The sequence below is a fragment of the Pistacia vera genome, unplaced genomic scaffold, assembly GCF_008641045.1.
Source record: "Pistacia vera cultivar Batoury unplaced genomic scaffold, PisVer_v2 Contig189, whole genome shotgun sequence".
NCBI lineage: Eukaryota > Viridiplantae > Streptophyta > Magnoliopsida > Sapindales > Anacardiaceae > Pistacia > Pistacia vera.
The window spans coordinates 702,217-710,567 of NW_022195989.1; the positions used below are offsets into that span (position 1 = coordinate 702,217).

General features: G+C 36.0%; 1 long non-coding RNA gene across 6 annotated transcripts; it reads right to left on the reverse strand.

Moving 5' to 3' along the window:
- Positions 1-4,167, reverse strand: LOC116127156. 6 transcript variants are annotated; one of them, XR_004127576.1, is made up of 8 exons: positions 3,906-4,167; positions 2,920-3,006; positions 2,419-2,643; positions 1,877-2,305; positions 1,707-1,782; positions 1,200-1,364; positions 230-336; positions 1-102 (listed from the first exon to the last, which is right to left on the reverse strand). It is a non-coding gene; the product is annotated as an uncharacterized LOC116127156 (long non-coding RNA). The 6 variants fall into 6 exon arrangements; XR_004127580.1 differs by lacking the exon at positions 1-102 and having other exon boundaries at positions 109-336; positions 2,920-2,985; XR_004127579.1 differs by lacking the exon at positions 1-102 and having other exon boundaries at positions 109-336; positions 1,707-1,770.
- Between the last annotated feature and the right edge of the window lie 4,184 nt (positions 4,168-8,351).

The following is an 8,351-nucleotide window of genomic DNA, read 5'->3' on the forward strand; positions in this document are numbered from 1 at the left end:
AATGGTTCGTACTGTGTCTACACCAAAAAAGAAGTGTTCATTAAATTATCCCAAATGTCACCCCCATCAATGCTCACTGTGACCATCATTGCTAAAGGTTGGCTGCATAATAAAGGAATCAAAACTGAATCAATGTACATTTAGAAATAAATCAATAATAATATAAAATCTTATAAACAAACAATGGTTTAAAGTAAGCATCAGTGAGTGGGGCAATGGCTGGTTACACCTTGGAATGACCACTTCCGGTTGCTCAAGAGGTGGTGTATAGGTTGCTGTTGTAAGTGGAATGAGCTGATTGGCAGTTGAGGTTGAAGCATTATCAAGCCTGACATGCTGCATAAAGTCGAGATTCTAATTAGTAAGTTCGTACATGGACAAACAAATTAAAAAACAAAAACATAGAAGAATGAGACTTACAAATCCTGTCTTACTTCTTTTCAAAGAAGCTAATAACATGAAATCTCATAAACAAACAATGGTTCAAAGGCGTAAGCAAGGTTTGAAGGATGATTATATAAAGCTCAAGAGCACAGCTTACTCAAGGGATAATTCACACCATTGATGAGTTGGTGGAAGAAAAGGAAAGAGAAAACTGTAAATCTACCAGCAGAATATAATTGTGATTCTAACTGAGGGGAAGAAGCAACTTTAAAGATGAAAAGTGACAAAAAAGACTATAGTGCCTGACCCGCAAATGAACCTCATTTTGACAATAGACCCAAATATTAACTTGGTGAGGCTTTTATAGAAAGTGGATTTGCAGAAAGTTGCTCTGCATAGGATAACTTAAAGCATTTTTTGAACAGTACTGTAGATATTTCAATGATGTAAACATTACGTGCTTCTTCAAATGATGAAAATAACAGCTACTGACCAAAAGTAAATAAGTAAAAGGAAAATCTATTAACTGTGACAAAGTTAGAGTCTCATATCTTAGAAATCATGAATTATAAAAGAAAGTTTAATCATAAAAGTAATATCCATTTAAAAATGCATGAATTATTCTCTTCAGATGTTTCTTCAAACATGTAGCCTATAGCACACCATAAAAACCCAATCTCAGCAACCACAATAACACTGACATAGTGACATATTATTAAAAATGAGTGAGAAAATATGTCACGGATCCCTAGAGTTCACAACAAAATGCTATAGAGTAGGAAACAATAAAAAAAAAAAAGATCATAATGCATCACCTCAAGCCCAACACAGAAGGGAAATTCTGCTTCTTTATCCATCTTATCAGTTGATGAATTTGTCCAAGTATACTAAGTAACCAACACATCCATACTTGAAATCCTTAAGAGTACGACCCTCTTTTGAAGCTTCCAACTTAGTTTCTCCCACAACATGCCTGGGGACTGGTCATGCACCTTAAAATCAGGGCATATTTTTCAGAGTTTCAATAAATAAAACCCTTAATCAGAATGAAACAGGCAGTAAACTTTAAAACATAATTCTTATAGATTAGAAAGGAAGAAGATGCTAGTATGTGCATGCGCAAACACAAATATGTGTATAGAAACAAAAAATCGAAAGAAGCCAAGAAGTTAAACAGCATTAGCATCGTATGGACATCAAGTCTAAACATTAGGCAACAATTCATAACAACAATTACAAACACTTGAAGCACCAATACAACAAACAGAGCTACAGTTAGTCCCCAATAAAGTAGATTAATTAGCACAGTTAACCAAACTCACAGCTTAAACACTCCCCAGCCGTCTCCACCATCACAGCTTCAACACAATCTTCCCCACAACTATCCTGAACACATTGCTAATGAACAACCGAGTTTGATCTTTACACTTTATTCTGTTATATATCACCAGAGAGACTAAAAATGAGAATTTAAACAATAAAAAAAAAATACCATATTTGCATTGTTGTTCTCAATGTTGTTGGTGTTGTTCTGGTTGTGGTTATCTTCACTGCCCTCATCTTCTTCAAAACCAAGCTTTTCATCCCATTTTCGAGTCATTTGATACTTCTTTATCAACTATTGCAGAGAGAAATACAACTAAAATAAATACACAGAAATATAACATTAGACAGGCAGTCTAGTCTTAATTGTAAAGAGAAAGAATGTATGGTCCAGAAATATATGTCTGAATCAACAGATTTGAGGATACAATCTGGTATTTTGATTGGCTCCTCCCTCCTCGATGGATGTCTTGTTCTAAATGTGCATTTAGACCACTCACTGTACATTCCTTTGCAAGTATATCTTTTAGCATCAAATTCCAATTTACTATTGCAAATTGGGCATCTCCCTAACGATCCATAAAATAGCATGTCTTGGCTGTTTCAATAAAATAAAAAACATTCTTAAAATGATAAGAATCTCAACCCACATACATGGTTTATATATAGATGAAAAATATGTAAATTAGTGGATGTTCTAATTGAAATCACCATTTAGTGACAACAACAGGATCTGGACCAGAGGAGTCTGGTCATTGGCTTCAAGAATCTCAACCATTGGTTCAATAGAGAGATTAGCCTCAATAGCTTTACAGAATTCTTCAAACTCCACATCTATAACATCAGATTCTCCAGCTTTTCCATAAGTGTTGCCATTGTCATGGTCTTGCTTGGCCTTCTTTGGAGATTGCTCAAAAGAACTCCTAAAAGCTTGCACTGTCACATTGGAAAGTCATTAAGTGATAAATAAATGAGTCATTCAAAATGGAATAAGAAATTTATTCAAAATTTCAGATAGATGAGTTGACATATGTTATAAATAGATAAACAAATAGTGACAAAAAAAAGATTACCCTAATTCAAACTTATAATAATACCTTCAACTATGTTCAAACGTTTGACATTAAACAACTATTCCAAAGTTTAACAATCCACAAATAAATATTTGAATTTGATTAAATGAACATCACAACATTAAAATATACAGCTCACCTCAAGATGCTAAGCTGCTTCAGAAGTCAACCCAACCGTGGCGGCAGCTAATCCTATCAATCCTCCCTTCATAGCACAACAAACATCCTAAATAAAATGAAAAACAAAACCTTAATATATACAGTACCATAAACAGTGAGTAATAACAGGACTTCTACCAAAATTACACATCTATCTGTCATTCCAGTTACTGAATGTCATAACTCATATTTTCATACGAGTTTCAAACTTCTGTCTTCTAGCATAATAATTATGTATTTTCCACTATAAATTACAAATTTAAAGTTAAATCTGGCATGCATAATCTTGTAATTCATAAGCATATAATATTGTACTTTACTAAAACCTCCACATAGCAATTTAAATTCAAATTAAATGCATGAGAGTGTGAAATTCCAATCCCCAGTGAAAATATCACACTTTTCTTCTCCGCTATCTGGTAACAACCACCAATCACTTCAATCAAATCAGAAAACTCACAACACGCTTACAAGTTATAAGTCTCAGAAGACTAAACAAAAATATAAGATTCTAGTACCAAGCAGAAGGGCCACTAAAGAAGAATAAATGGCAATGGATCAATACAAAATGCCATATCACAAAAATTTGCACAACTACCAACCTTCATTAGTATCACGTTTAAAACAAAAACCAAATAAGCAGTGAAATCCATCACAATTATCAGAATTACAATCACGAAATAATTATTGGTTTGGAGACATCATAATAGTAGTACACTCCCAGAGTTAATGACCTGGAGCATTGCAATACTACAAAAAGTAGAACATAAAAATGTGAAAGTATAAAAAACCCAACCTCAAAAAACCAAATTTTATTAATTCATTACCTTTTTGAAATGTATCATTCTCATCATCCGGCTCCGAAACATTGAAACATCAAGAAAAGAGACAGCTCATTAATTGTTATCATGCAAGCTATATAGAAATAAAAGCAAAATCCCAATTCTGAGAAGCCAAAATAGTTACCTTTTGCAGGCTCCAGATTCTGATCTTCATACTTAGAAACATCAATAGTAAAATTATCAGGTGGTGTTGCTTCTGCTACATCAGTTTTAGCAACAATGGGCATGGTCTCTAGATCAGGTGATGAAAACTCTTGGGAGCTGAAAAATAAAAACGTAAAAGCTAGACCTGAATCTCCAACTAAGTAGATGAAATTTCTCTGCAGCTTTGGTGGAAAAATGAGAGAGACCGCGAAACTGATTTAGAGCGGGCAAACCTGTTTTCTGCTGCATGTGACGGGTATAACACGTTTGAAGCATTTGTATGTGAATGTGAATGGTTTGTGTGTGAAAATTAATCAGGTTTTGATTAGAACTTTCGATGTCCAATTACACGATGCCACGTATCTAAAATATTTCACTATGTCAAAACCTTTGGATGCCCCAATTACATAATACCATGTGTCTAATAATATTTCACCGTATCAAAATAAAGGAATTCTAAAGCTTCAAAATGGTCATCATATAAGATATGCCTCTGGATTATATATATATATATTATATATATATATATATATATATATATATATATATATATATATATATATATATATATATAAACCCTGCCACTTGTAACAGTTGTATTTCAGTTATATATCTCTCCGTATGTTCAACCAAACGTTTTCAATATTTTGTTTCTTTTTTTATTACGAGATAAAATTGGTTTTTAACAAAGGATTTTTACACATATTTAAACGTTGATATAGGTCTAGCAACGGGCGAATTGCCAATATTTCTCACATATTATTGATGCTTGATTTTGACACCAACGACTCGCACGTGCAAAATGCTAAGTAGCTCTTACAAATTACACATGAATAAATATGATAATCTAATGTAAAGACTAAATAACAAATGAAAGATGATTTTTAAAGTGGTTCGGATGCTTGAAACGAATCCTACATCCACTGCTATTTTATATATAAGAGATTACAGTAGGTCGCATATAGCGAACAATGAACATAGGTACAATAATTGAATATTCAGATTGAATATTAAGTTAGTCTCTTTTTCTTAGGGTATCTTTGCTCTGAAATAAAGATTACAATCATAATGAGGGTCCAATATCAGAATCCTAAAAATAAAAGAGGGAGTCCTCTATTTATAGTAGAGGAATTCAAGGTAATAATTACAAATTTGCAAGTGGGTAGGTGCCGTGCAAGTCCCTACTTGCGTCCCATTGGCCAATAACTTAGGAAATATCCTCAAATTACTTGGGGCTTAGACAAATGTGCAGCCTTTATTCACTCATCGGCAAGACTTGAATCTACCAAGTTGATGACAACCATACTCTTTCTATCGTAGAGCGATGTGGCTGTTCCTGGATGGCGCAAAGCCTTCCTAAACTCTAATTGGTGCTTATTGACGTAAGCTTACGTAACCTTGACTTTTTAGACACAACAGAAGCTCCCTAGTTCTTAAGGTCCAAGGATTGAATCTTGAGAATTTCATGATTATGCTGCAACCTAACTTATTATGAGGAATATTTGCCCAAGCCATTAGTTAAGAACAGTCACATTGTTACAAACGACATGATGCTGATAGCTTTACTTGACCAACGAACTGGAAAAAGGTAATGACATGAATCTTCGAGAGTTACACAAGCAACCTTAGGCGATCATTCTAAAAAGGTTCAGCGACCCATGACAAATCTTGCTCAATGCTATAACAACGTGTTTTGACTCTATTTGACTTTAACAACCTGAAAACACTTAGCGTATTTTGCCATCGAAAACTGATAATCATTTCGCTTCGAGTTTGACACAAAGAGAAGAGTGTTTTATTCGAACGATCTCTTCAGATGTTATCCGTTATGCTTGACAACTATCTCGATCAATAAAATAAGCTTTATCTAACAGACATGTCTCTGAGCAATGAATACCAGCCATGAGCACTAAATGCAAGCCATGCTGAAATGATATTCTCTTTTGAAGCATTAAATGCGGATGAGGGTGCATTTAATGTGGAGGAGTTAATCACGCTGATGTTTGGTGATTTCAATGAAGGGAAACATCGGTTGATTTCCATGAAGCGTGATGATTACTCTTCACAAAGATTGCTGATACGTGATCACGATCAACGATTGTTAACGCGTCCCACCGAAACGTCGCTTATAAAAGAAAACCAAGTGTCGTCTTCGTCCCTATAAAACCCTAAGCCCACTTCAAGTTTTTCACATAACTTAAACTTTTAGAGAGAAAAACAACGTTTTTACACTCAAGAGATTAGTTCATCCTCTCCCTGGTTAATGCGCACTCGTCGGTACGATAGAACGTCTATTCCTAGCAACCAAGAGGTAAAGAAAATTCTTTTCATTTTCTCTTTTTCATTGCTATTGAAAAACTTAGTTTTTACAATAATGGTGGGCATAAACGTCTAATAGATTTAGACAGTGAACATCCTCAGGTTGTGTTTAAAAGGAAACACTCTTAAGAGTTGAAACCCAGGGCATAGATCTTTAGAAAACCACCCTTAAGAATTTTTAGGTTTTGGCAGCTATAGAAGAGAAACCAGGGGCAATGTAAATGGAGACTGAGTCACCTTTACATGTCACACATTTTAGACTCTAAGAGCGATGGACACCTCTAAGGCGAGGACAGTTGGAGAGGGAGGCTCGTAACCACTGGGCACTAAGTCCAGACTTGCACGTATGAGTGCTTCATTGTCTATTTTATTATAAAATTCCCTCCGTAGAGAACCAGTCCCTACTTCCACTAGAACCATTGCCTTACGACCATATGCTAGTAAGAAGGGTGTTTATGAAGTAGAAGTTCTCGGAGTTGTTCTATATGCCCATAGAACTTCTGAAAGATCATCGGCCTAATTGCCCTTGGTTGCGCCAAGCTTGGCCTTCAAGGTGTGCTTAATAGTCTTGTTGACAGCTTCAACCTGACCATTAGCCTGTGGTCTTGCTATTGAGGCAAATTTCTTATGAATCCTAGCTTTTCGCAAAACTGCTTGAACTCCTAATTGTCGATTTGCTTCTCATTATCAGAGATGAGTGTATGAGGAATCCCATTGCGGCACACTATATTCTTGAAGATGAAGTCTTTAAGCTTTTTTGTAGTGATCGTGGCTAAAGGCTCTGCCTCGACCCACTTATTGAAATAATCCACTATGACTACTGCATACTTGACATCCCCTTTACTAATTGGGATGGGCCCGATGAGATCAATTCCCCGCATAGAGAATGGCCAAGGACTGGTCATTGTCGTTAACTAGTAAGAAGGAGCTCGCGAGATGTTCGCGAATCTTTGGCACTTATCACACTTCTTCACAAAGTTGAAGGCATCTTCATGAAGCAAGAGCCAATAATATCCCTTGCGGATAATTTTATTGGCGAGAGATCATGTAGCAGTGTGATTACCATAGATCCTTTTATGGATCTCTCTCATGATGTAGTCTATTTCATCATCTGTCACACATCAAAGGAAGGGAGTGCTAAACTCTTACTTATACAACTGATCTCCGATGAGAGTGCGACGAGCAGCTCGAGTTCATAGGAGTCTTGCCTCAGTCTTACTGTTAGGCAAAATCTCATCTCCGAGATAAATGGAGTCATCCAAGAAACAAATTCGATTATAGCTATGACCTGCTCAGGCAAGCTGATGCTGGGAACCTTGATGTATCAAATCAGATTACTGTTTGGAGCATCAGAATCCAACGAGAGGCTATCTTTGCCAAAGCATCCGCGATAGAGTTACTGTCTCTTGTGATTTGCTTGATCGTATAATGTTTGAAGGGCTTGAGCGCGACCTTAGCTTTCTTCAAATAACTGATCATATTCTCTTCTTTGGCTTGGTACTCTTCCAAAATTTGATTAACAACCAATTAGGAGTCGTTATTAATGTCGATCATATCTGACCCATTTCTCTTGCTAGCCGCAGATTAGCAAATAGTGCCTTATATTCAACCTCATTATTCATAGCTTTGAATCCAAACCTGAGGACTCTATAAATGCGAGTCCTTTCAGGACTGATGAGCAGAAGGCCAGCTCTGACTCTTCTCCTGTTCGAAGACCCATCAACATAGAGGCTCCAAGTTAACAAGTTTCGAACAGTTTCTTGGATAACTTCATTGGTTGGCCATTCAGATTCCCAATCTAGTTGATAAGAGAACTCCGAAATAAAATCAGCAATAACCTACCCTTTGATTACAGTTTTTGGTCTGTAATGCAGATCAAATTGACTTAATTCCATAGCCCACTTAAGTAACTTACCCAAAGCCTTCGGCTTCTAAAGAACTTGTCTGAGTGGGTAGTTGGTTAATACATGGATGTTGTGAGCATGGAAATAAGGTCGGAACTTCCTGGAAGTGATCAGCAAGGCAAAAGCTAATCGTTCCATCTCTTGATAGCATGTCTTGGTGTCCACTAGTCGCTTGCTCATATAATATACTAGCCACTGAATTC